General features: G+C 43.3%; 1 long non-coding RNA gene across 1 annotated transcript in view; it reads right to left on the bottom strand.

The window, feature by feature from the left end:
- Window positions 1–384: 384 nt before the first annotated feature.
- Window positions 385–26,227, bottom strand: part of LOC128351122 (uncharacterized) — a 42,310-nt gene continuing 16,467 nt past the window's right edge. The window contains exon 3 of the long non-coding RNA XR_008319597.1: window positions 385–529. This is a non-coding gene — a long non-coding RNA (uncharacterized LOC128351122). The remainder of the gene's footprint in view (window positions 530–26,227) is intronic.

Here is a 26,227-nt window from a genome sequence, read left to right as displayed (position 1 = left end):
GTTCTGTTCCAAGCTTGGAACACTTGAAATGGCCCATTTTATGGTGGAACATCCCAAGATTGGAATGTTCGGCACATCCCAAGATTGGAATGTTCTGCACATCCCTACTCAGTTCTATAGCCTGAAAGTGTTCACCTTACCCACTTCCACACAGGAATGTAGGCTTTTTCGCTATCCATGGACAGAGTGGGAGGAGCCTGGTGTGGCAGCTGTGAGCTGCTGAGTGATGGCAGTTGGGTGTTCACATCAGGAGTGCTGCAAGGAGTGTTGCAGAGGCATGGTGCAAGAATAATTAAAGTTAAGCACATTTTAGATTAATCCAAAAATTATATAATAGATTTTTTTTCTGCTTTATTATTACATTACTTTGATCAGGGGGAAATAATGTATAGAAATATAAATTAGAAACAGAAAGTTTATAAATAAGCTGTCTTGAGGCATGTGGTGAGGAAGTGGAGTATAATGCCAAATCTGTCAATCCATCCATCGATCCATCAGTCAAGCTCTACTGGACCCTGAATTCATGATCCTAGGACGTAATATATGTAGAAATTTTTAAAATACAAAGTCATAGACTATGCTTACTTCAGAGAATTCAAAAATCCAAATCAAAGGAAATGGGTCTCTTTTCTCTAGTATAATCCTCTAAGTTGATCTTTGAAAAAACTGTGAAAATAATTTTATGTTATAGCATTTAATCCTAGCCTTAAATATTTAGTTGAACATATTTATCTTCCATCATGAACACCATAATCAACTGAATGTGCTCACCTACACATTTCAAGGCACTCTGCTCAAATTAACAGAGATTGAGAGTAACAAGATACATTCCAAAGGCAGGTAAAAACAACTTTATTATTAATTATTATTAAGAATAGATAGATAGATAGATAGATAGATAGATAGATAGATAGATAGCATACCTGTCATTAATCCCATGCATGGTAGCTTTCATGAGAGTTCACGAGCGAGCTGCCAGCAGTAGGAGAGGAAAAGCTTGCGGGCAAGGTGGGAAACAAAACGGTGGTGGGGGTGGAGAAGATGGCAGTGGCGGGTAGGTGGGTGAAGAAAACTGTGGCAGCAGCAGGTGGGGAAGAAAATGGTGGCACTAGTCGGGTGGGTGGACAGGGAAAGAAAATGGTGGCAGCAGGTGGGTGGGGGAGAACTAAAGGTGCAGATGCTCTGTGCCCAATCCAGCTAGCATTTATATATTGCTCTTCAACTCCCCCAAAAGTCCTCAAAGCAGTTAACATAGCAAAAGAAAATAGAATATGTTGTGCCCCAAGAGGCTTACAGTCTGAAAGGAATGGAAATCCCAGCAATAGCCACTGGAAGGATGCTCAACTGGATTGAATAGGGACAATTGCTGTTCCCCTCCTGCATGTAAGGGAACCACTACTAGAAAAAGGTGCCTCTTGCCCAATTTAGGGGCAATTTATTTAATGAAGTCCACTAGGTGACAGTCTAAAGCCTCATCTGTCACATAAAAACTGGCATTGGAGGTACTCATCCTCCCAGATAAGAAGGAGCTATTGATGGAGGAAAGGATGAGGCCAACAAGTCTCAGGAAGTTTAGTCCTCACACTCTCAGAAAAGCATACATTTAAAAAAAAAACCTCTACAAAGACACCCACTATCAGTGGGGAAAGCTCAATTATATGTCATCTGTAGTTTTCTGTAAAGGTTTATGTTATTCACTTGAACTTATTGTTGCTTACAAAGCAAATCATTTACTATTGAGAATTCTGTCGTCTCCCGGAGTAGGAAGAACTTGTTTTTATTTTTAAAAAGTCATCCACATGTCATGTAAGGTCTGCTCTTATGAAGCACTGTGTCAGCAAATACATATAGGAACTAGTCAGACCATTGGTCCATCTAGCTCAGTATTGTCTACACAGACTGGCAGTGGCTTCTCCAAGGTCATGGGCAGGAGTCTCTCTCAGACCTATCTTGGAGATGCCAGGGAGGGAACTTGGAACCTTCTGCATGCAAGCATACAGGTGCTTTTCCCAGAGTGGCCCAATCCACTAATCTCTCACATGTCCCCCAGTCAAATGCAACCAGGGCAGACCCTGCTTAGCAAAGTAGGCACAATGTGGTTGCACTTGCATTGCTTCATGGCCAGCTTAGTATACCAGCACAAAATCATGGTTGAGAGTTCGGGGAGGGAAGGCAGAAGGAACTGGCAGATCAGGACAACTACTACCTTTTTGCAAGGATATTTACAAAAGCAGTAGCTAGGGATAGAAGGAACCCCATGTTTTGCCAAAGATAAAGCATGTCAATATCACCTGTGCAACTTGTATCTCTTAACTCCTGCAGAATGAACAACATCAAAAGATGAAGTCAACCATGCAGTAACAAAGATGCGATGGAGGAATGGGTTTCATTCATGTGATTTTCTGTCCTTATCTTAATCACCATCAAGGGAAGATTCAGAGTGTACTATTTTCTGTCACAGGCTTTGTTATGAAAATGAGAGCACAGGAATTTAATCAGTACAGCTTGTGGAAAGTAGTAGCTAATAATTCTGCAATTTCTTTTAATGTTTATTACGGGATGCTCCTGGAGCTATTAAAAGAAAAGCACAACTGGACAGAATCCAGGATAGCTATAAAACATAATTAGAAGAGCTCAAAGTATATATTTGGGGTGCTATATTTGTAATCAAAGATGGGAGCTTCCTCCATATGATGAAATAATTACTTGTCAGTTATACTAACTTGTTTCCCAAATGATATGCCGACAGCTGTTTATGAAACCTCAGCAATTCACAAAGATGAGCTGAGAGAAAATAGTTTCCCCTGATCCAAAAAGAGAGACCCAGATTTGAATGCACATCCCCATCTTCAAATCAATGGCTATTTTCATCCTTCTTAAAGTGGCTAGATGCACTGTTTGTTTTTAACATGAATGGGTATATGTGTCTAGATCAGGGGTTCCCAACCTGTGGTACTCTGGCTGTGGCTGAACTACAACTCCCATCATCCCCAGTTACAATAAATTGTAGCTGAGGGTGATGGAAGTTGTAGTTCAGCCACATCCAGAGTACCACAGGTTAGGAATCCCTTATCTAGAACCATCAATTCTTCTATGTGACTAGTTGTATGCAACTACTGTTGGATTAGGACATATTCGTAGTTCTGGTAAGAACTAATCTGCCTACCTTCCTTTCACTCTCGCTACAACTGGACTAGCCACCTTAAGTGGCTCAGCAGGGTAATGCTTGGCTAACAAGCAGAAGGTTGCCAGTTTGAATCCCTGCTGGTACTATATCATGCAGCAGCAATATAGGAAGATGCTGAAAGGCATTATCTCATACTGTGCAGGAGGAGGCAATGTTAAACCCCTCCTGTATTATACCAAAGAAAACCACAGGGCTCTGTGGGCGCCAGGAGTTGAAATCGACTTGATGGCACACTTTACCTTTACAACTGGACTAAATTTGGTCCAACTCAGTTAGGCAGTTCACAAGTTAGACCACTTGTGCATCAAACGTTTATGCGTCCGCCATCTTGAATGTAACTGGATGATATCAAACTTGTGCCTCAAACATTTACACATCCACCATCTTGAATTGGGGTGGATGACATCACCACAAACTACACTGTTGAGGTGTCCCTATGTGTCACTAGAACTGTACCCAATTTGGGTCTTATTGGTCAAAGCATTGCGAAGTTGATGGTGGGGACACACACACACACACACACACACACACACACACACACACACAGAATGCCAGGTGATCTCATAAGAAGGTCCCTGCTGGACACACACACACACACACAAATGTGTAAACTCCAGCCAATATATCCTGATCTATTTTGTTTAAAACAAACAAATAAATGTTTACAGTATGATAGGGTTTTGCAATATGCCATGAAAGACACTAAATGCAAATATAAACAAAAACCGAAAGTCTTTCAGTATGGCAAAAAAGTGAGGGAGATACAAAGCTTTTGTGCGTGCAACTTCCAAGCATGATCTTATTCCCAGTTCACATGTTGTTGCAGGCTTCCATGCTTCTTAGCACAATCTTACATCTGTATACATGCCAAGCAGGGACCTTCTGTATTTCTAACAGTGCCACCTGCCAGCCAGCTCTGGCATTCTAACGAGAACCTGTCCTTATCCCTAGTTACGAAATCTCCCAATTTTAAAGGGATGCTCCATGTCATTTATTGCTTCTTTGACTTTCTTCATTAATAATAATAATAATAATAATAATAATAATAATAATAATAATAATTCAATTTCTATACCACCCTTCCAAAAATGGCTCAGGGCAGTTTACAAAGAGAAATAACAGATAAGATGGCTCCCTGTCCCCAAAGGGCTCACATTCTAAAAAGAAACACAAAACACACACCAGCAACAGTCACTGGAAGTACTATGCTGGGGGTGGATAGGGCCAGTTACTCCCCCCCTGCTAAATAAAGAGAATCACCACGGTAAAAGGTGCCTCTTTGCCCAGTTAGCAGTTAATCATTCTGGCCTCCTCTTGAACTTGTTTGTACCTTTCCTAATCCGTGGTAGACATTCTATCTGAGTTTTTATCAATGTGGTTCTGAATGCTCTCCAAGTTAGGGGTGTGCACAAACCGTTTGATGCCAAACCAGTTTGTCTCAAACCAGGCCAGTTCGGTGGCTCATTCACAAAGTGAACTTGGGGCTGTTCAGTCCACAATCGAACTGAACCAAGCCTGGTTCAGGCGGACTGGTTTGGCGTCGAACAGGCAGCCAGGGGAGGTGGTGAGAGAGGTAGTTAAAGAGGCCCATAGCCCAAGCATGTCCAGACTTCCAGCAAAATCTGAGGACCCTGAACAATCAAATACAATTATTTTAATATCCTTTCTATGATCATAGTTGTTTACTCTTTTCTCATTGGATCTCTCACCTGGTCACAAGCTCCCAGATTTTGTTATGTTTCCACCACATCAACCTGCTCCCCACATCAATAACTAATGCTCATACATTTTAATAACAGAAATTGCACAATAAAATCTCCAACAAGTTTATATAATCTGACTAAATTAAAATTAGCATCATTGATTCAATAGCAGCACTGAGTCCCTTGGTGATTAATCGCAGCTCTACTCCACCCCTGCTGAGTAACACTCCCCTGTCCTATATTTTATATCCCAGAATAACCATATCTCAATGATTCTCTCCTGTCATCATATTTCTGATACATCCACAACATCTCTATTCTCTTTTCACCGAGGCTGAGCTGAAATGGGGTGGGGTGGGGTGTTGCTAATCTCTTTGTTCATAATTGCTGGAAATAGCCACTATAAGGCAGGCAGGCTGAAGCTGGACATGGAGCCCAGTGGCATCCTTTCCCTTGTCCTGGCTAGCACTTTGGGGAGGGGCTGTAGCCCAGTGGAGCTCTGAATGCTGAGGGTCCGAGGTTCATTCTCTGGCATCTCCAAGTTGGCAGGACCTCTGTCTGAAACACTGAGGAGTTGCTTCCAGTCAGTATACAGATACAGACAGTGCTGAGCTACACTGACCACATAGTGCAATGTCTCAGTCTAAGGCAGCTTTTTCCCAGGGAGCACTGTATTTTCACAGAAAATGTGCTCCCCAAAATGACACCTTTCAGCTTGAAAATCAAACCTAAATAAACTACAGCTCAGCCTTACCTGTATTAAGCACTTCCCCACCCGGGTTTGGAGGTTTCTAGCATTAGTATGTAAACACCTATAAGTTGCAGCCCTCTCCAAATGTCCATTTCATACACAATTGCTCCTACAATCCCTTGTTTTCTTTAAGGAAATGCCATTGCTTTCTGGATGCTCATAGCCAAGTCATACTCTGTCTCTATTTAAATGAGCAACAACATTTATATCATCATCCCATGATGCACAGCACTCCATCGCTAGAACGTCCCAACACTGTTAAGAACAAGTGATTGCATAAGAAGTGCTACCACAATACAGGTGGACCTCATTATCCACGGTTTCGTTATTCGTGGATTCACGTATCTGCAGTTAAAAATTGTGACCAACCTCACTATTTGCGGTTGCATGTTTCATGTATCTGCGGTTCCTAAAAATCGCAATTCCCCGACCATGGCAATTGAGACCGCTATCTCATGTATCTGCGGCTCAAAAGCTATGTCCTACCTCACCATTCACGGTTTCATGACTCACTTATCCACAGTTTTCTCAGATGCCCATATCTGGGCATGTTCTTACTGCTTGTGCTCTGGGGGTTGAGAGAGGAATCTGGAGAAGGTTGGAGGATTGTTGAGAGGGTGATTTTTGAGAGTTTTTGGAGTGTTCTTTCTAGTTTTTGGATTTTTTTCTTCAGCATTTTGCAGCACACTGTGGAGGCTTGGTCTCTTCTGGGAGCCTTTGGGAGCTTTTAGGAGCCACTCCCAGTTTGTGCTAGCTTTGGAGGCTTACTAGGCCTTATCAGGCCAATGTGCGCCTTTCCACTACTACTGTATTTGGCCTCTCGAGGGAACCTTCTGGAGCACTGCTTGGATCTGGTAAGATACCAACATACAGTACGGTATACAATGCATGCTGCAAGAGGCGCTCTTACCCCTGGACTTCGGGGCCAAAGTCCAGGGTCTCCACAGCCCCTGGGGCCCCCCAAATCCTCTTTAGTCTGTCCTGGGTGGTGTGGTCTCCTGGCAGAGTATGATGATGCTTAATTTGCTGGGGAGGAGGGGGCCTCCAAAGCCCTTTAGGTCCAAGCTTCAAATTACCTAGGTGCACATCTGCATGTTGCAAATCAATGTACAGAACAGTTCAGTAATTCTTTATTTAGTTTATTATACTGTAATTTCATTATTGTATTATTTTTAGGAAACAACTTTCAAGAGATTATTTTTGTACAGTATATTACTGTGATTAATTAATGAACTCTTGCCGTACAATGCACCACTGGTTTCTATACAGTATATTTTTCTTGGTTTTTATTTATTTTTAAAACTTTTCTATGCAGTACAGCACAGTATTAATTTTTTAAAAGGAATTTTTAATGGATTTTTTAAAAAATCATTTTTATTTGATTCTCTGATTTTCTACAAGAGAAACAATTTGCTGCACAGCACTGCGATACCGTCCTGTTCCCTGTGTCCATCCTGCAAATTAATTGCTGAACATTTGCCATATAATTTGTTGCTGTTGCATGCAGTGTGCAGTAGTATGATACTGTACAGTATTTTAAAAAAACTGTTCTGCACATTTATCATGTGTGTGTGTTTGTGTGTGCGTTTGTGCACAGTAGTGCTGCACTGTACATGTACTATACTGAAAAGTTCCACTTTTTTCTTAATCCACAGCCAAGGTGAGCAGGCGCACAGCGGAGGGCTCTGCCGAGGTGGCAAAAGGTTGTACAAGGTGTTGCTCTTGAGGGGGGGAAATCATGCAGCTGTACATGCTAGCTTGTGGGGGCAGCACAGCATCCATTGGTCATCATTAGGGGATCAATGAATCAACAGTTTGCTCAATTAAAAAGTGTGAAGACAGCATCCATGCCAGTGTCATCTCTGGAACCTTGTAGAGTCTGAAGGTGGTGTTCCTTCCCTGTGAGCCCCACATGGAAAGGATGGGGAAAGCACTCAGTGTCTGGATCCAAGATCAGACACAAAAAGGTGTTCCATTGAGCACACCAGTCATCTGAGAGAAGGCGCTAAAGCTGTACAGGTGCTTAACAGGAGAAGGCGGTCAAGCGGCAGATACATCAGAAGGCCCTGGGTCCAGATTCTGGGCCAGCATTGGCTGGTTCAAAAAGTTCAAGTGCTGCTACAGCCTCCACAATGTTAAGCTGTTGGAGGAAGTGGTGTCGGTGGACCACAAGGTAGCGGGGCAGTAGCAATAGCAATAGCAACAGCAATAGCAATAGCAATAGCAATAGCAATAGCACTTACATTTATATACCGCTCTATAGCTGGAAGCTCTCTAAGCGGTTTACAATGATTTAGCATATTGCCCCCCAACATTCTGGGTACTCATTTTACCGACCTCGGAAGGATGGAAGGCTGAGTCAACCTTGAGCCCCTGGTCAGGATCGAACTTGTAACCTTGTAATCGAACAGTACCCAGAAGAATTCATGAAGCTGATAGAGTTGGGAGGGTACAGGCCAGAGCAGGTCCTTAATGCAGATGGAACAGGCCTGTTCTGGAAGCGGATGCCTTCCCGTTCCTTTATCAGCAAGCAAGAGAAAACCACTTCAGGATTCAAGGCAGTGAAGGACCACCTGACTCTTCTAGTGTGTGGGAATGCTATGGGGGACTGCATCATAAAACCCATGCTGCTGTACCAAGCCCTGAACCCTCACCCCCTCAAGGGGAAGAACAAGAGCCAGCTTCCCAGCTTCTGGAGGGCAGACAGGAGAGCATGGGTGACCACAGCAGTGTTCACAGACTGGGTGAACAACTGCTTCATTCAGAGGTACAGAGGTACCTCGCAGCAAAGAACCTGGCCTTCAGATTCTTCCTGCTGTTAGTCAATGCCCCTGGCCACCCCGAAGCACTGCAGTTTGTGCACCTGGACTTGCAGGTTGCCTTCTTGCTTCCTAATACCACGTCTCTAATTCAGCCCATGGACCAAGGTCTGATAGCGACCTTCAAATCCTGTTATATCAGATGCATCTTCAGAAGGCTGATGGATATGATGGAGGGCGATCCTTCACTGATGATCAGCAATTGCTATTTGGGCTACAGAAGGGTTTCTTAACCTTGGGTCCCCAGATGTTGTTGGACTACAACTCCCAGAATCCCAGACATGGCCTTTGTGGATGGGGATTCTAGGAGTGGAGTCCAACAACAACTGGGGGCCCAAGGTTAAGAAACCGTGGGCTACAGAATTGCTGACAGCACTGAGAACATTGCAGCATCCCTCTCGGAGATCAAGCCACATAGATGGAACGTGGTGTGGAAGAAGTTGTAGCCTGGGGCACTCACATCTTCACACACTGCAGCCATCCCCTCTGTGGTTCCTCGAATCACACCAAGAGAAGCTAACATCTGAGGAACTGGAGGAGATGCTGCAGGTGACTCCTGAGAGTGAGGGTGAAGAGGCGGAGGAAGAAGAGATGCTCCCCGAGCACCTCACCATGCAGGGGCTCTCAGAGATCCTCCAGCTGGAGACTGTGGAGTGGAGCATAAACATTAAGTGGCAGCTGAAGGTAGTTCTGCAGCCATACAAGGAGGCCTACAGGGTGATGCAAAGCAAGGCAAAGCAGGCCAGCATCACCACATACTTTTCGAAGCCCACAAGCACCTCCACAGCCGCAGCTGAGCACTGGCATTGGCCCTCATTGCCAGAAAGTGACACCGGCCCCTTTGCTGGTTTCGAGGGAGGAGGAAGAGGAGGTCTCTGCAGAGTCTGCTACAACCATATAAACTGTTCGTGACACACACTCCAGCAGGGGAGTGAGGTAACTCTACTGCTGCTTTGATTTTACTTTTTGCCATCTGGGGAATCTGAATTGAGTGCTGCTAGCTCCAGCAGGGGAGTGGGGTAACTCCACTTCTTCTTTGATTTCAGTTTTTGCCACCTTAGGAAACCCTTTGGATGTGGACTTGCTCTGTCTCTGCTGCTGTGATGTCTTTCTGATCAAGCTTCAAACCAATGAGGTCTGTGATTCCTGCTGCCATGTGCTGGATGACAACAGCAGGGTGAGGATTCTTCAATCTGACATGATTTTGCTGCACTGTGTCTACTGTGATGCATTTGGTACAAGGTCTGGGGGGAAGGCTGGGAGCACATTTTATCAGAGGTGGCCAAGGCACAATGTGGTGCACTGTCCTTTTCCAGTTTACCTCCTGGTGTTTGGGGCATTTTTCAGGTCATTTCCTGATACTCTAGAACCAAACCACCAATTTCCCATTGACACAATGATTCATTATTCGCGGTTTCATTATTCACGGTTGTAGGCACGGATTCTAACCCACGCAGATAACACGATCCACCTGTATTCCCATTCACCGCAGTGGGGATAACTGAGGTAGCACTGATTGTGCAACCACTCATTCTTAATAGTACTGGGGCTGCCTGCACTTCCACAAAAGGCCCAGAATGGAACTTTCTGGTAGCGGAAAGCTGCACATCTGGTCAGACATTGTTCAGATGCTCCCCAGCCCTTGTCATTATCTAAAGGGAGCTTGGGGACAGCAGAAATGAACCTCTGCTTATTCTAATGTGATAACCAGCAGCAAGGGTTATTGATTATAAGAAGTTCTTTTTGTATGGACACTAATGTGACTGAATCATAAGGAATAGCACTTCCCAATGTTTTATTCAACCCCCTAGGAATTCCTGCAGTCTCAGTACTTGATGCTCCATTCTGTTCCATTATCCAGCCAATTAATGACAAAAAAGCTGCACTTCCCATCATGCCATTGAATATCACTCACTGGGCCTTCTGTACTAACTATTCTTCTTACTGACTAGGGGGTAATCCTCTAGGACCTTTCTGTTTAGCACAAAGAGATTAACAAACATCAGAAGGCCCAGATACAGCCATCTGAGGTTCCCCTGTCCGCTTCTTGTTCCCCCACTGTTCTTGTTATTAAAATAGTAACTGTTCTGCTCACTAAAATGTTGAATAAGATAACAGGAGAAACTTATCTCTTCTCACACATACCACTCTTTAATCTGTTCACAGGTCTCTCTTGTTAAAGAAACTGAAGTTCAGAAAACAAGGCTCTATTATTTCCAGCAGTCTTAATATAGCCTATTCTATACGCTTAATTTCTATTATTTTTTTGGAAAGTCTCCCCTTCTTTCACTAATTTTGTACCATTCCAGGACACTTTTGTTGTACTTGTCTTATAGCAAAGAAGACTATTAGTGCCAAAAATGGTTAAGGATCTAAGACATGATAATTATTCCTGGGCTGAAAAGAAAGAATGCTACTGCCGTCAGGACCTCGAGATATGAAATGAGTTCTTGTTTTCTTTCTGATAAGACAGGAAAGAGAATGCCTTTGCTAGAGGTCTTTCAGATGATTACAAATTGAGCCTACCATTTGGAAACTACAGATCTAAACACAAGGCCCTGCTGTGCATTTTGCAATCTATATTTTACTTTTCAAAGTCATCTTTGACTTCACAACACTGGCAGGATTTTCTAGAGCAGTAATTGAAGCATTTCTGTTTTAAAAGCCATTCAGATAATATTTCCAAGTTTTCAAGCTTCCACTAAAGTTATATTTTTGCTCCTAAGAATTATACTCATTTCAGTCAATTATCTCAGTTGAATTATACTTGGTTAAGAAGAAACAGTAGTCTGAGTGTCCAAAAAAATCTAAGTTGTGCCTCTGCAAACAATTCACACTTGATTGAATGAAGATTCTATTTATTCTCTGTTTAAAAGCAGTTCTCAAACTTTCTGTCCAATATACAGCTAATTTATGCTTTTCTTTTTATCCATGAGTAGCTTCAAAATTAGACAAATCGCCTACTTTTGTTTAGACAATTTATTACACAAACAGTCTTATTTTTGAAATCTTTTGTTTTCAAGGTGTGCAAGATTGGTCTCTGAGATGCTAAATATCCATATGCTCACAATCTCTTTTCATAGCACCATTCTCTGATGTTCAATGATGTTGTATATCCATACGAGCTTTCCCCACAGTGCTTTAATGCCTAACTAGAATTATGGGAGACACAAGCCCTGTTCAACCATTTGTTCTCTATGAAAGACCAACACACGGAGAGGAGAAATGCGAGCATGCCAGCTAGCCATGCCCCCCGCCCCCCATGCCAATACATTTCTGGGCCACACTCCCTGGATATCCCTGCATTCAGCACTTGTGTGAACAAGGGGAGTTCTCCACATGTAGGGCCTGATCCATGTCTCAGAGTTGCATCAACAAATTGCTTTCTGTGGGCATTACTACCTTGGTTGGCCCCAAGAGTGTTTTGCCGCTGCCACCACATGAAGGCTAATCAGGGAGATGGCTGCAGGGACCAGCAGGGGACCTCTGAGGGCCCATTGCTCTGGGTCCTCTTGATACCATCTCTGTCCCCATTATTAAAAATCCTGGCTGCCCAGAGTTCTCAGTTATGGGGGACACTCTCCCTGCATTCAGTGTCTGCTTTAGCAATAGCAATAGCAATAGCACTTACATTTATATACCGTTCTATAGCCGGAGCTCTCTAAGCGGTTTACAATGATTTAGCATATTGCCCCCCAACATTCTGGGTACTCATTTTACCGACCTCAGAAGGATGGAAGGCTGAGTCAACCTTGAGCCCCTGGTCAGGATCGAACTCGTAACCTTCTGGTTACAGGGCGGCAGTTTTACCACTGTGCCACCAGGGGCTTTATGCAGACAAATGCTGGTACCGGAACTTAAAAGTAAAGGGGAAACAGCCAAGGAGTGTGTCAGGACAAAGTGTGCAGTTAGTCAATGTCCACCACTCCCCTTTCCTCACAGTCATTGCATGTGGGGATAATAATGTCTGAAGTGGGCCACATGGGCTCACTTCTAAGTCAAGGTTTACAGATTGCTTGCATGCACAAAAGCCTAGGCTCCATTCAGGGGCATACCAAGGTTGGAGCGGGCTCGGAGACGAGATTTTAAAATGGGCCTTCCTCTCCTTCTCCTGGCCCCAAGTTTCTGCTGCAGAACATTAAGGGCACATGTAATATAGTGTAGCAGATTAACAGACAATCCAAACTGTCATCTGAATCCACTCCAAGATATATGGACCAAATGATGGGGGGTTGTTCTTAAACCCAACAAAACAATTTGCAAAATATGAGAAAGGCGACTTGTAGAAATTACACGCTGCATTTTAAGTATATTGGCTTTTCACAGTAGAGGTTCTCCATGATAACATAACATGTCTTAAAGAGCAATGCAATTAATTTAACATCCAAACAATCCTGCAGACCAAACTAGTGCTTGGATGTGGTTCTTTCTTAGTTTTCCCAATGTAGGGTTGTCGTCAAGTGACTCAGTTTTAAAGCCTTGACCCTTGTTTCAAAATACAACCACACCACATGACTTTGTGCTGATATACTTTTATACTAAAACTGCAATCCTATGTACACTGACTGGGAAGTCAAGCATCATGCCCCCCTCCACATACACATGGGTTCTTAAGGGCACAAACAGCAACTGAACTCACAAGAATGTAATAATATAAAACGAGCATATTCATGCAGATATGCATTAGCAGAAATATTTCAACACGCAACTTAATATCCTGCATAATTATTTATCTACTCCCCGCTCTGTCTCTAAAGGATCCAATGTTTAAACAACTGCGATTGGGAATTCTCTCTGGTAAGAGAATCCCTTTTTCATTATAGCAGAGTGCACAGAGGCACAACACAGTGGAATTTGGTTAGGCATGCGTGTATGCTGAGAGAGAGTAAAGTAACTTGGAGCCAGTTCATAGTTTCAAATCAATATAAAAGTTATTTATTAGAGAACTCCATTCTAGATAAGAAAGTGAGGAGTTAGGATCTCTAATTTAGCTAGCTAGCTGGATGCTGATGGATTCTGCATCTCTGCGCACATGGTTCAGGGAGAGGGGCTTTCATGTTGCAAGGTAGAAGGAACAGGAAGAAAAGGGAGAGAAGAAGGAAGCGGCTGGAAGGAAGGAACTCCCTAAGATTAGCAATCTACATTCCAAAGGGATAGTGTCAGAGCAATAGAGAAGGGATGACCAATGTCTTGACCCTCTAGCCCTCTGACTCACTAGTCTGTCCTCCACTGTCTGAGACAAGAGACAGCGCAAACACCCTTTAACTTCCAACAACAAAAATAACACCACACACACACAAGGTAGTGGGGTTTTTTTGCAGAGGGTTAGGGAGAACTTGGAATTTTGGGGAGGTTTTAATGCAACTTGGGGGCTGAATGGGAAAGACCCACCATTCAGAAAAGCAGGCAAGAAGTCCCTTGCACCTCTCTCTCCTGGCTTGCACCCTTTCCCTCGGCATAGCTGAGTGGAGTGCTTGGAAGAAAGGCATTTTCCCCCTCCCCCAGCTTCCTTCCTGCTACTGTGTTTGGTTTTTTCAAGACATTTGCAGCGTTCAGGAGTTTTGCAAGCACAGAGAGCAGACACTGGTACAAAAAATGAAACAAGCACAGACCCGATCTCCACGAGGGTGCTGCATCCTCCACACACACCCCTGAAACTCTTCCCCTTCCCCCTTTGAAGAAAGACAGTTTGCAAATTGCAGACCAAGTGCCACAATTTGCAAAAAACAAAAATGGGGTGGGGGGGGGCTTACTTTTTATTGTCTTCCTTGTAGTGTCTCCCACCCCTTTCCATCTCCAAGTACAGCCTGGATGGTAGAAGGCAGACAAAACTGTTCCCCTCCCCAAGAGTAGGACAGGGCTCAGCAGTGATCCATTAATTCTCAGCTGCCTCAGCCTACTGTGGGGGAGGAGGAAGCTTTGTTGAGGGGAAGTTTGCTTCTCTCCCTCCTTCCAGCAGTTTCTGCTCCCTCTTGCAAGCACGCTGCATGAGCAGGGAAACACCGGGAGATTGGGCAGGTAGACAGCTGCCTTGCCTTTGCTCTCTCTTGCAGGAGAGAGGACAAGGACTGGCCTTGGGGGGCCCTCAGAGGCTGCGGGCCAGGAGACATTCATCTCCCTTTGTGTAATTAATGGTATGCCTATGACTCCACCTGCGGCATCACCAGGAAACATATCTAAGGAAGCAGGGTTGGGAGGTCCCTCTACCTGAGACTTTGGAGAGGTGCTATTAGTCAAAGCAGATAATACTGGATTATACGAGCCAGTGCTCAGTCTCATTATAAGACTGCTTCTGTCTAACTCTCTGGGCCACCCAGGGCAGACATTTGCTTTTCTTTCTAGATGTTTTCTGTAAAAATAGCTCAGTGAGCAAATCAAAAACTGTGTCACCTCGGGTACTTTGCGAAGGATGTGTACCAGCAGAGAAATCTGAGTTGAGAGAAAGGCAACATGATGATTTGGGGAGGGTATGAAGCCTGCATGTGCCAGCTGAGGCTGCCAGTTGAAAGCCAAATTGTGCTGCTTGAGAAGGCTGGGGTGTTTTCATTGTCCCTGACATTGTGGGAAGGTGGAAGGGGAGGAAGTGGTGGGCACACAAGTCTGAACAAGCAGATGCCAGCTAAGATGTACCATCAGCAGGTGGGTGATGGAGCATGAGCTGCAGCTGTGTTTGCTTTAACTCTCATTTTATTTTGAATTATTTATTTTAAAAAAGCACTAGCAGCGATTTGGAATTTATTCAACGACATGCCCTATCAATGATTAGCTAATTTCTCCCCTGCAGACAAGTTTGATGGGAAGACGTGAGCTAGAGAGGCGACAGGTGCAGGGTACTGTTATGTTAGCGGTTGTCACCACTTCATCAGTTATGCAGGATGGAGGGACAAGTTACATGAAAACGCCGACTGAGCTCTCTCTTTAATAGCAAACTGCAGAGCATCACAGCACTTAAAGAAACACCTCAGGCAGCACCACTGGGGGGAATGTTATAAAAGATATCAAAAGAATGACTACAGAAAGTGTATCTGCCTAGTGAAGTGGGATTTGTTGTAATGTCCAAAACAGTCTAGTTCTTCACAGCAATGGCTTATTTTTATATTATGAAGTATAATACCAGCAAGGAATACCACCAGCAAGATATTATATACCAGCAAGGAATACCACCAACAGAATTGGGAAATGTCTTCCTCTGAAATCTGCTCATCATGTTAACCTGCGAGTCAGGCTATGATCTCTTTTCATCACTTGAGGAATATGGTCTCCAGTACCCATTATCAACAGAGGAAATTTCAGAGTGGGGATGTCATGACCAAACTGTTCCCCTCCAGTTACTACTTGCATAATCTATGAAGGTGGGAAGGACCCAGAGAAAGGTCTCAGAGGGAGATTATAAGTAATTAATAGGTTCATGTGCAAAGGCTGTCCTTAGGGCAGGGCAAGCAGGGCGACCACCCTGGGCTTTGCTCTTTTAATCCCCATTAAAATCAACTGGCAGAAACCCCACACACTTGCTGATTTGCCACAGATTTCACACCCTGCCAGGGCTCTCCAAGGACAGTCCTGCATGTGTGAGCAGACAAGGTAGTTTTCAGCCATCTTGGACCAAGGCTATTAGAAGCTTATAAGTCAACACTAGTGACAGGCATATCCCGTCCTCCCACAATCAGCTTTCAGATTAGGTTTAGGGGAAAACATGAACTCTTCCCTGTTAGCAGAACTGCACAAGAGCAATTGGCTGGCCTATGCTTTTGGGTTAAAGTAGGGAAATTAGCTCAAATTCTCATATGGGGGTGCAGTTCTGTAACAGTATCAATTTAAGCAAGTCTGGTGTATTGGGAAGGATGAAATATAATTAGAGTTTCAAGGCTTTGATTAGGGTAGAAATGGGGAAATACAGAAGGCAAAAATGCTGGGCTAGCTTGGCAACATTGGACCACATTTGCCATTTTGTTGCCCATTCACCCAATTTGGAGAGATCGTTTTGGAGCTCCTCACAATCCGTTTTGGATTTTACTACCTGGAAGTGTTTGGTATCATCTGCAAATGATACCATTTGGCCCCCTCGCTGCTTACCCCAACTTCTAGATCATTTATGAATAAATTAAAAGCCCCAGTCCCAGAACAGATCCATGGGGGACCGCACCTCTTCCCTCCATTGTGAAAACTCTCCGTTTATACCTACCTTCTGTTTCCTGTCCTTCAACCAGTTAGCAATCCACACATGTACTTGTCCCCTTATCCCATGACTGCTAAATTTTCTCAGGAGTCTTTGATGAGGAACTTTGTCGAAAGCTTTTTGGAAGTCCAGGTATACTAGTCAACTGGATCACCTTGATCTACACACTTGCTGACACTCTCAAAGAACTCTAAAAGGTTTGTGAGGCAAGATTTACCTTTGCAGGAGCCATGCTGGTTCTCTCCCAGCAGGGCCTGTTGTTCTATGTGCTTTACAATGTTATCCTTGAGGATGCTTTCCATCAATTTGCCTTGAACGGACGTTAAGCTAACCGGCCTGTAATTTCCCAGATCACCCTTGGATCCCTTTTTGAAAACTGGTGACACATTTGCTACTTTCCAGCCCTCTGGTACAAAGCCTGATTGCAGGATAAGTTATATATTTTAGCAAGGAGGTCAGCAATTTCACATTTGAGTGCTTTGAGGACTCTTGGCTGGATGCCATCCAGACCTGGCGATTTGTTATTTTTCAGTTTTTCCAGACAGTTTAAAACATCTTCTCTTGTCACTTCTATCTGACTCAGTTCTTTACCCTCCATCCCCGAAAAGCCTGGTTCAGGAACAGGTATTTGCTCAGTATCCTCTGCTGTAAAGACAGATGAGATGCAAAGAACTCATTTAGCTTCTCTGCAACCTCCATATCTTCCTTAATAATCCCTTTCACTACCTCATTGTCTAATGGTCCAACTGCCTCCCTGTCAGGTTTCCTGCATCTGATGTATTTAAAGAAGTTTTTGTTATTCCCCTTAATGCTTTTAGCTAAATGTTCCTCAAACGCTCTTTTCACCTCCCTTATTGTCACCTTGCATTTCTGTTGCAAGAGTTTGTGTTCCTTTTTGTTCTCTTCATTTGGTAGAGAACAATGTAGCTGTTGACATCACTGCATTTAGGAAGTATCCATCTAAATCAGTCCTCAGGTCCACCACCAGCATTTTTCTATGCATTATTAACCAATCAGGCTGGCTTTCTCAAGAGCTGGACAGGGATTATGGGTGGTTCTCCCACCAAAACAAAAAGTATGATCTTCAGTTTGGCTTTACTTTTGGGTTTACAGCAATAGCAATTCTTTAGTATAGTACTGCCGTTCTAATGTGCAAGCAAATGTTTACGATATGTGTTGAGTTTATTATTAGCACTCCAGCAACGAAGATTATTTTTGTATTCCTGTTGCTTTTAGCGCTCAGCTTCTTAATTTGTACTCTCAATTCTACCTCATTCCATTTGTATATATTAAAGTTTAGCTATAAATGCATCCACACCTTTCTCTTCCTTCCTTCCTTCCTTCCTTCCTTCCTTCCTTCCTTCCTTCTTTCTTTCTTTCTTTCTTTCTTTCTTTCTTTCTTTTGGCTAAAAGAGAGAGACTATGGGAAAATATTTCATGGACACTGATGCACTCAGTATTTTCCCACCACCATTTTTTGTGTGATCCTAACAGTAGCAGCAATTGCATTCCCTGTTACTGTTCAGGTGCCAGTGATGGCAGGAAGTGACATCCTAACTCTTTCATCAGTTTTGTGGCATCATCATGAAACACAACCAGAATGACAGCAGAGTGTCCTTCCTTCCTGCCCTCAATTTGGTGTCTTAGGGGTAAAAAAAGAGGGGGAAAGGCCCCAAGCAGCAGTGGGGTACATGTTGGTAGTAGTAAGTTACCCCTTAATTAGTCCCTGTTTCACGGTGCCAAACCCCATATAGCCTACAAACAGGGTGGTGTAGTTAAGGGAGCCATTTCAGCTCAGCCTTGTTATATACATTTTCTTTTCAGTCTATGTTGTGTACTTGATGAGACTATTACACATCAGAACGCATACCACAGTAAGCCAATAGTCTCTGAAGTACAACAGTGATTTCTGTCTTATGATGACTTGTTCCATTTATAGCATCCCTTTATTTTTCATTTCAGTTGCCTTGTTGCCATTCACACTTTATCAGCCACTGCATCCCTATCCACGATGCTAGGTAAGCAGAACACAACCTTATACTCAATTTAAGAGATAGTGATTCAGTCACACCTTCTCCAGTGAGAAAACTTTCCTCCAGATTCAGAACTGGCTAAGAAAGAACAAATAAGAACCTTCATATAGACTATAAACCTAAGGCATTGGAGGAAAAATCCAGACAGAAAAGTTAAGAGCAATCTGTATTCTGGATATGTACTGTGTCCTTATTATGTTCCCAAGTGAAATAATCATTGCTTCTTATGAGAATATATACTGCGTTAAACATATCTGATTCGGGTCTGGTGTCATGATTGGGGTCTGGGGCTAGCACTGGTCCTATCTGATGCCATGTTGTGAGTGGGGGCTGTGATAACTGGGGCCATGACAAAACCAAGGAATGTCCCCTAAGCACAAGATCAGTTTGTAAAAAAGGGCCCCAAATCCTGTGGACTTTGGACTATGTGGACACCTCACCTTGCTCAGGAAAGCAGGTATTCCTCCACCTCTTTGTCAGAGTCATATGATATAAGACCTGCCTTGGGCAATGAAAATTAGGTGGCAGTGCCTGGTTATCTTTCTTCATTGGGCCTACACACTCCCAATTACAGACACACTCCCAATTACTTGGCTGCATTTCTCCTTTATAGCCTAGCATCCTCCCACATTCATTAGTACTATGCATACCATATTTCATTTCTCCAGCTGCGGATATCAGCCTCCTACAGAGACACTGTTTGTGCAGAACAAATGTGGAAAGAGGGAGAGGGAGAGAGATCAGTCAGCTTGGTGCAGAACCTGATACTATAACTCCACCCCATCTTCCAATCATGTTCATTCTACAGAAAAGGAGTATATGTAAGGAGCTATTGCGTTACATTCTGTAATGCAACCCACTCTTGATTCACACTGGGTCTCATAAGAGGTGAATTGGGCCTTCCCTCTCTAATGCATGTTTAAGGTATTTCAGAATACACAACCTGCTCCTTATAAACAATGGCTGAATACAAATATTAAGGAGAGAATGTAAATGATTTAGCATAAAAACAGCAAGGCAACAGGGAAATATTCTCTGAATCCCTCTTCAGGAAAAACAAAAGCCTTAGGGAGATTCATGACAGACAATGATCAATTAAGAGGTGCACTGTGGGAGCTAAGAAAGATAACCTTCACTCCTTGCTTTCATCAATCTGTTCTCATGACCACAATTGCAACATGAATGGGAAACGGCAGGAGCTTAACCTCTGCTCATTGCAGCCTTTCAGATGTAATCTGGTGTTTTGTTTCCAGTGCTGAAATGCATGTAATACTTCAAGGAGGGACTGCTTCAAGTACAGTCTTACAGAGAAACACATTCTGATTATTGTTCAAACAATTTTGCTCAGCTGCAGACAAGTTTAAGTACCATTTCCTTACAAATTCTCCAAAACAGCTAATCTACTGTATATTTATTTTCCTCTGTTCTATTGCCCAAATGCCTATGATTTAAAGAGCTATTTTAAAATACATGGCCCTGCCCTAACAGAAAACTAAATCAATTTATCTTTACCTATGCTCTCATATAACCTTGCCACAGATGATTACTATGCCATGATCATGCAGTTTAACATAACTCCAGCATTGTGGTAGACTTTTTCAGCCATCCAGATCTCCATATCGCTTCAAGAAAAAGCACCATGGCCTTTTGCTATCCCAGATGTATATAAACTGTTCATCATTAATGCATCATTTTTAATGGTTCACAATTGTTTGCCCTAAGTATCCAGCCGTCTAAGCTACAAGACTAAATTTGTACCCCAAAGCACCCAAACCAAAGGAAAAGCTTTAGGGCCTAATTTCCTAGTGGTAGCCGGTGCTTGATCAAATGACATAAATGATTGATTATAGCCTAATATCTATTTGTCTCAGAAGGTTGGTATCTTTTATTCATATTAAAACTAATATGCATCATTTATGAGGCAGTAAAAAGTTCCCCATACACACAGACACTTTTGGCTTAAATGGGTTTCATAAAAGGACTCCAATTTTATCAACAAACCTATTGAATGCCCTCTCTCCATGATTAGACATAGTGCCCCTCAATCCATTTCATGCTTCAGCAGAACATTTGGGATGATATTAACAAACCTGTTGATTTGTTAATATAATCCCAAAGAAACATGTTTAAGAAACTTAGAACAAACTGTGAAAGCATCCAAGGAGAGGTTAGAATCCAGGAATTGGGGTAGCTAGTCTGAGTTCAAGCTGACAGGCAAAAATCCCTGCCACAAATATTTAAAAGAAGCATATCAGACATTGAGACTGTCTTTTGGAGCTTGATACCATGTGTATAAGGCTGCCTTATTTAAAGAAACATCTTTGTATCTCCTTCAGCTTGGTTTCAGTAACAAAAGTTTTAAACCTAAAGGTTTGTGAAGATGACTGTGTACTCTGTGCATAAAGAGCACAGAGTACATGAACATGAAGCAGAAGCACTTATTGATCCAAATTCAAACGTAGACTACCTGAGATGGCACAGCCCTCTAATGGGATTGCATGGTCAGAGTTGCCACAGGATGGGAAGCCCTCTTTCACATGTTATGTTCAGCACATGCATAATCTTTGTACAGTGTACACACATACAGATCTGTACACATGTGCGGTTATTCACACATTGTGTCCAACGCACATATAGTTACACAATTTCTATCTGTACCTTGCCTTTGAGGGAACCTGTACCCAGGTTCACTTTTGAAATGAATGCATGAACAGTAGTTAACGCAAAAGTATGAACTTGTGGCAGACATCTGCACACATGTACAGCATGTCTGAACAGGACTGGAGTGGAAATCACTTGTTGAAATGGACCTCACATAAAAAATTGTGCTCTGTATAAAAATTTGCTACCCCAGAAAGGAGATTACAGAACTACTTTCTTTCTCAGAAGTAAGTTGGCACTTTTAGACAGGGGATGCAATTTTCCATTAGATCCTCTTTCAAAGAAGTGTCTCCCCACGTGAAAATGGAGATCTAGTATCCCCACAATCTAGAACCCTTGGCAACCACGATTCTAAATTGCAAGAAAAAAGACCTCTCCCTGTATTCAGTTCTTGCTTCTGCAGACAACCACCAAATATGTGAGGACTAGCAATCATGGTACAGGGGCACGACTAGTCAGCATACTCACAATTCCCCCCATCATAGATATGCTGTACACAGCAGGCATAATGCCTGTGCAGGATTAGATACTTGTCTTCAGCTATTTCCCCCTAATTCTCTTAAAATGGACAATACAGACGTGGGCGGTGAGTGTGTGTGGGGGGGGTGGTTGTTTCTGGAAGCCAATACATGGCATTGACAAAATTATAATATAAAGCTTTTGATTCTTTTAAAATTCAGTAATTAAAATATACAATGGGTTGTAATTCATTTGAGAGAGGGGCTTTTTCTGAGCATGATTATATTTTGTTTGAATGCCATGCTTTCTATTTAACTGTCTTTATTAACTTTAAATTGTATTTGTATGATTGTCTGTTATGCGGAACAATATGAAAGATGCTGATTGACCATGAATTGGCTGCTTTTTCTATCTGAAAGTGTTCAGTCCAGTTCACAAACATCAAGCAGTCAGAAGCAATGCATCTAGCATCCCTGTTTCTCATAAATGATGGCCATGGAATCATGAATTACAAAGCTGAGTGCTGATGCAGTCATGGCTGGGAAATGATGGGTGGAGAAAGGATGTGGCAGTTGATGGAGCAAATGATGTCTGAGCTGGTGCTGACTGAGCAGAAAATGATGCTCTTCCGGCAGATTTTCTCTCCTTCCTACATGCTAGGAACTCTGTTATTAAAATCTGCCTTCTACCTAGTCAAGTGGAAGTTATGCAACTTTGAACCTTAGGAATGCTGCTCCAAACATACTAATATGTCATTTCAGCATATGATTTATACTTGGTTTTAAATGCAACCAGTCATCCCCCCGCCCCGTTCACTGCAATACTGTAGCTGGGCGAGAGAGGATTCAGCCAAGTCAGAGCTACAGAGCAGATGAGGAGGGAAGTGAGGGAGGTGGGGGAAAGTGGAGAAATAACCTACCGTGAAATGTCTAGGCATATTTGGAGGGTCCTGTTCATCTGAAATATCTGAGGAATTGCAAGAGAAGCAATGCAATTTGACTTTTGCTTGTCTCTCACCCACCTTGATGTGTGATTCTCAACCCACATATGTCAAATAACGGGGAGCAGGGGGGCATCTTATACTGGAAGTTGAGAGGATGGGACAGATGGGGGCTAAAATCCTCTCAAACTCCTCTCTGCCAATGCTTGCCTGCAAATGCCCCCAGGCTCTTTTGCAGAGGCGTAACTATAGGGGGGGCAGGGGGGGCACGTGCCCCGGGCGCCATCTTTTCTGGTCACATGGGGGGCGCCGCCATGACCAAATTTTTTTAATTTTTTAAATTTTTTTTTGTTAATACAAATGTTTCCTGCTCAGTGCAGCAGCGCTGCAGCAGTCAAGGGAGCGCGTCGGTGCCCCCTTCCCCACGAGCGGTCCCTTCCGCGCCGCCTGCGCCCCCCCCATTGCTTTGCTGGCGCCTGGTGGCCAGTCAGTGGCCTGGCTTGGCAGCGGCGGGCGCTTGTGAGGAAAAACCTAAGTATAATGTAGTATGTTGGGGGGGGGGGTGGCGGGGTGGCGCGCGGGGGGGGGGTGCCATTTCAGTGCTTGCCCCGGGCACCGTTTTCCCTAGTTACGCCTCTGCTCTTTTGCCCCCAGCAGTGCTCATTTCTGCCTTCAAAGCCCAGCAAAGGCTCGTTAGGAGAAGATTTGCTGTGGAGCATTGAGAACAGAGAAGGGCTAAGCATTTCTCAACCCTGAGGGAGGGAGTTCTCTCCAGCAAGTGTCCCTGCATTTATGTATTACATGTATACTCTACTTCACTTTTCTTCTACGGTGGAATTCAAGGCAGTGTACATTGGATAGGCAGTCTCCTATCCAGGCACTGGCCAGATCTCAACCTGCTAGCTCCAGCACGGTTGGTCATCATGTGCCTTCAGTCTAGGTCCAGGGTGAGAGGAGGAAAGCTTAAGCATTCTCTTACTGACCACCAGTTCTCCCCTTGCCACTGCCCCATAACCCCTGCATTAGCATTATGTTGGAAAGGTTGAGAATCCCACGTTTCCCTCACAATGAAACTTCTTGCTCACAGTGAAACTTCTTGCTCTGAGGGGAGGAGAGGAGAGAGAGACACAGACTGGGGAGCTGCCACCATCCAGCTACCATGTCCTAGCTGGTGGCCCCTCCCTCCTCCAACAGCCACCACAGAGCGACCCTCTTCCTCTGAGGGGAGAAGAGATGAGAGAGACAGACAGACCAGGGAGCTGCCACCATCCAGCTCCTTTGTTCCAGCGGAAGTGGCCCCTCCCTCCCCAACTGCCACCACAAAATGACCAAGGAGCCTCTGGCTCTGAGGAGAGGGGAGATGAAAGAAGTGAAACTAAGGCCCATGCAAAGATATAAACATGTGGCTTGATACAGTGTTCTTTATTTATGTTTTTTGTAAACCGCTTTGGGAGGTTCACCTGAAAAGCAGTATATAAATGCAAAATCAATCAATCAATCAATCAATCAATACACATCTAGTTCCTCCCTAATTCTGATGATGTGGATTTTAAGTCAGGCTTAATGGGTTCTATGGAGGATTCTTAACAGAATGGCAGAATCTTCTGAGCCGCCTTGGGATTTTCTTAATGAAAGGTGGGGTATAATTTTAACAATAAATAAAACAATAAATAAAAATAAACCAAGTTAACTTGGATTGATCAGGAAGGCATTCATTTCTCCCTTAGAACATAAGAACATAAGAACAGCCCTGCTGGATCAGGCTCAAGGCCCATCTAGTCCAGCATCCTGTTTCATACAGTGGCCCAACAGATGCCCCTGGAAGCCACAGGCAGGAGTTAAGGGCATGCCCTCTCTCCTGCTGTTACTCCCCTGCAACTGGTACTCAGAGGCATCCTGCTTTTGAGGCTGGAGGTGGCCTATAGCCCTCTGACTAGTAGCCGTTGATAGACCTCTCCTCCATGAAGTTATCCAATCCAGGTTAAAGCCATCCAGGTTGCTGGCTGTCACCACATCTTGTGGCAGAGAATTCCACAAGTTGATTATGCATTGCATGAAAAATTACCTCTGTTTGCTGTTCCTGAATTTCCTGGCAATCCACTTCATAGGATGACCTCTGGTTCTAGTGTTATGTGAGAGGCAGAAGAATTTCTCTCTATCCACTTTCAACACACCATGCATGATTTTATAGACCTCTATCATGTCTCCCCGCAGTCATTTTTTTTCTAAACTAAATAGCCCCAGTTGCTGTAGCCTTGCCTCATAAGAAAGGTGCTCTAGGCCCCTGATCATCTTGGTTGCACTCTTCTGTACCTTTTCCAGTTCTACAATGTCCTTTTTTAGATGTGGTGACCAGAATTGTACGCAATACTCCACATGTGGCTGCATCATAGTTTTGTATATGGGCATTATAATATTAGCAGTTTTATTTTCAATCCCCTTCCCCTAGCATGGAATTGGCCCTTCATAGCTGTTCATATATTATATGAGAAACCCACCACCCATTTAGAGAATTGCAGCTATACCGTGATGTAAAAAAGGCAGCTGGTGTGTGGAAAATATTCCCTGTCACACTGCCCAGCCTTTTCCCGTCACTTCTTTGAATTCTTCTTGTCAGTCCATTGCACCCACCTGTCTTCTCTTGACTTATTTCAAGGCTATAAAGCCTTTGGTATAGGGACCAGATTGTTGTTACATGTTCACAACATCTAGCAGACTGAAACCTTTGACAATCTGTGGTTTCTAACCACAAATTATCATCATTATAGCAACCTCAACCTTTCCACTTGATCAAGTACTGTTTAAATAATTTATAAGGTAAAGTGTGCCATTGAATTGGTGTCCGCTCCTGGCGACCACAGAGCCATGTGGTTGTCTGGTAGAATACAGGAGGGGTTTACCATTGCCATCTCCCATGTAGTATGAGATGATGCCTTTCAGCATCTTCCTATATCGCTAATGCCCGATACATGTGTTTCTCATAGTTTGGGAAACATCCCAGTGGTGATTTGAACCGGCAATCTCTAGCTTGCTAGTCAATCATTTCCCGCTGTGCCATTATTTGTATTTCATCAGAATTGCTTACCAAATCAAGTTATTTGATCCAGGAGAGAATTTCTTTGTCAAATCAAGGCAAAAATCCTAACATCTTGTTAAAAAATAATAATCAAGAAATACAAGGAAAAAGCAAAATTTGATGGGAAGAAATGATTGAAATTTATTATGCACCCACACTGATTTTGTTACAAGACTAAAATGAACAAGTAAACCTTAGGAAGGAACAGTGAAAATTTTCAGAAAGAAAATACACTGCATTGAAAACAAATAAGATACATCAATGAAAAATAATAGCATATTTAGGTAAGATTTTAAGGCACAATTTTATAGTCGTATTATACTAGCCCTATTGTGATCTTCTCAGGAGTGTGAACCACGATTTTGATTTGCCACAGAATCAAAGGCTGTTCTTTGCTGTGCTATGGCTGTCTCGAGTTCTTA

The sequence above is a fragment of the Hemicordylus capensis genome, chromosome 3 (genome assembly GCF_027244095.1).
Source record: "Hemicordylus capensis ecotype Gifberg chromosome 3, rHemCap1.1.pri, whole genome shotgun sequence".
Lineage (NCBI taxonomy): Eukaryota > Metazoa > Chordata > Lepidosauria > Squamata > Cordylidae > Hemicordylus > Hemicordylus capensis.
This window is presented reverse-complemented; position numbering and strand designations above follow the sequence as displayed.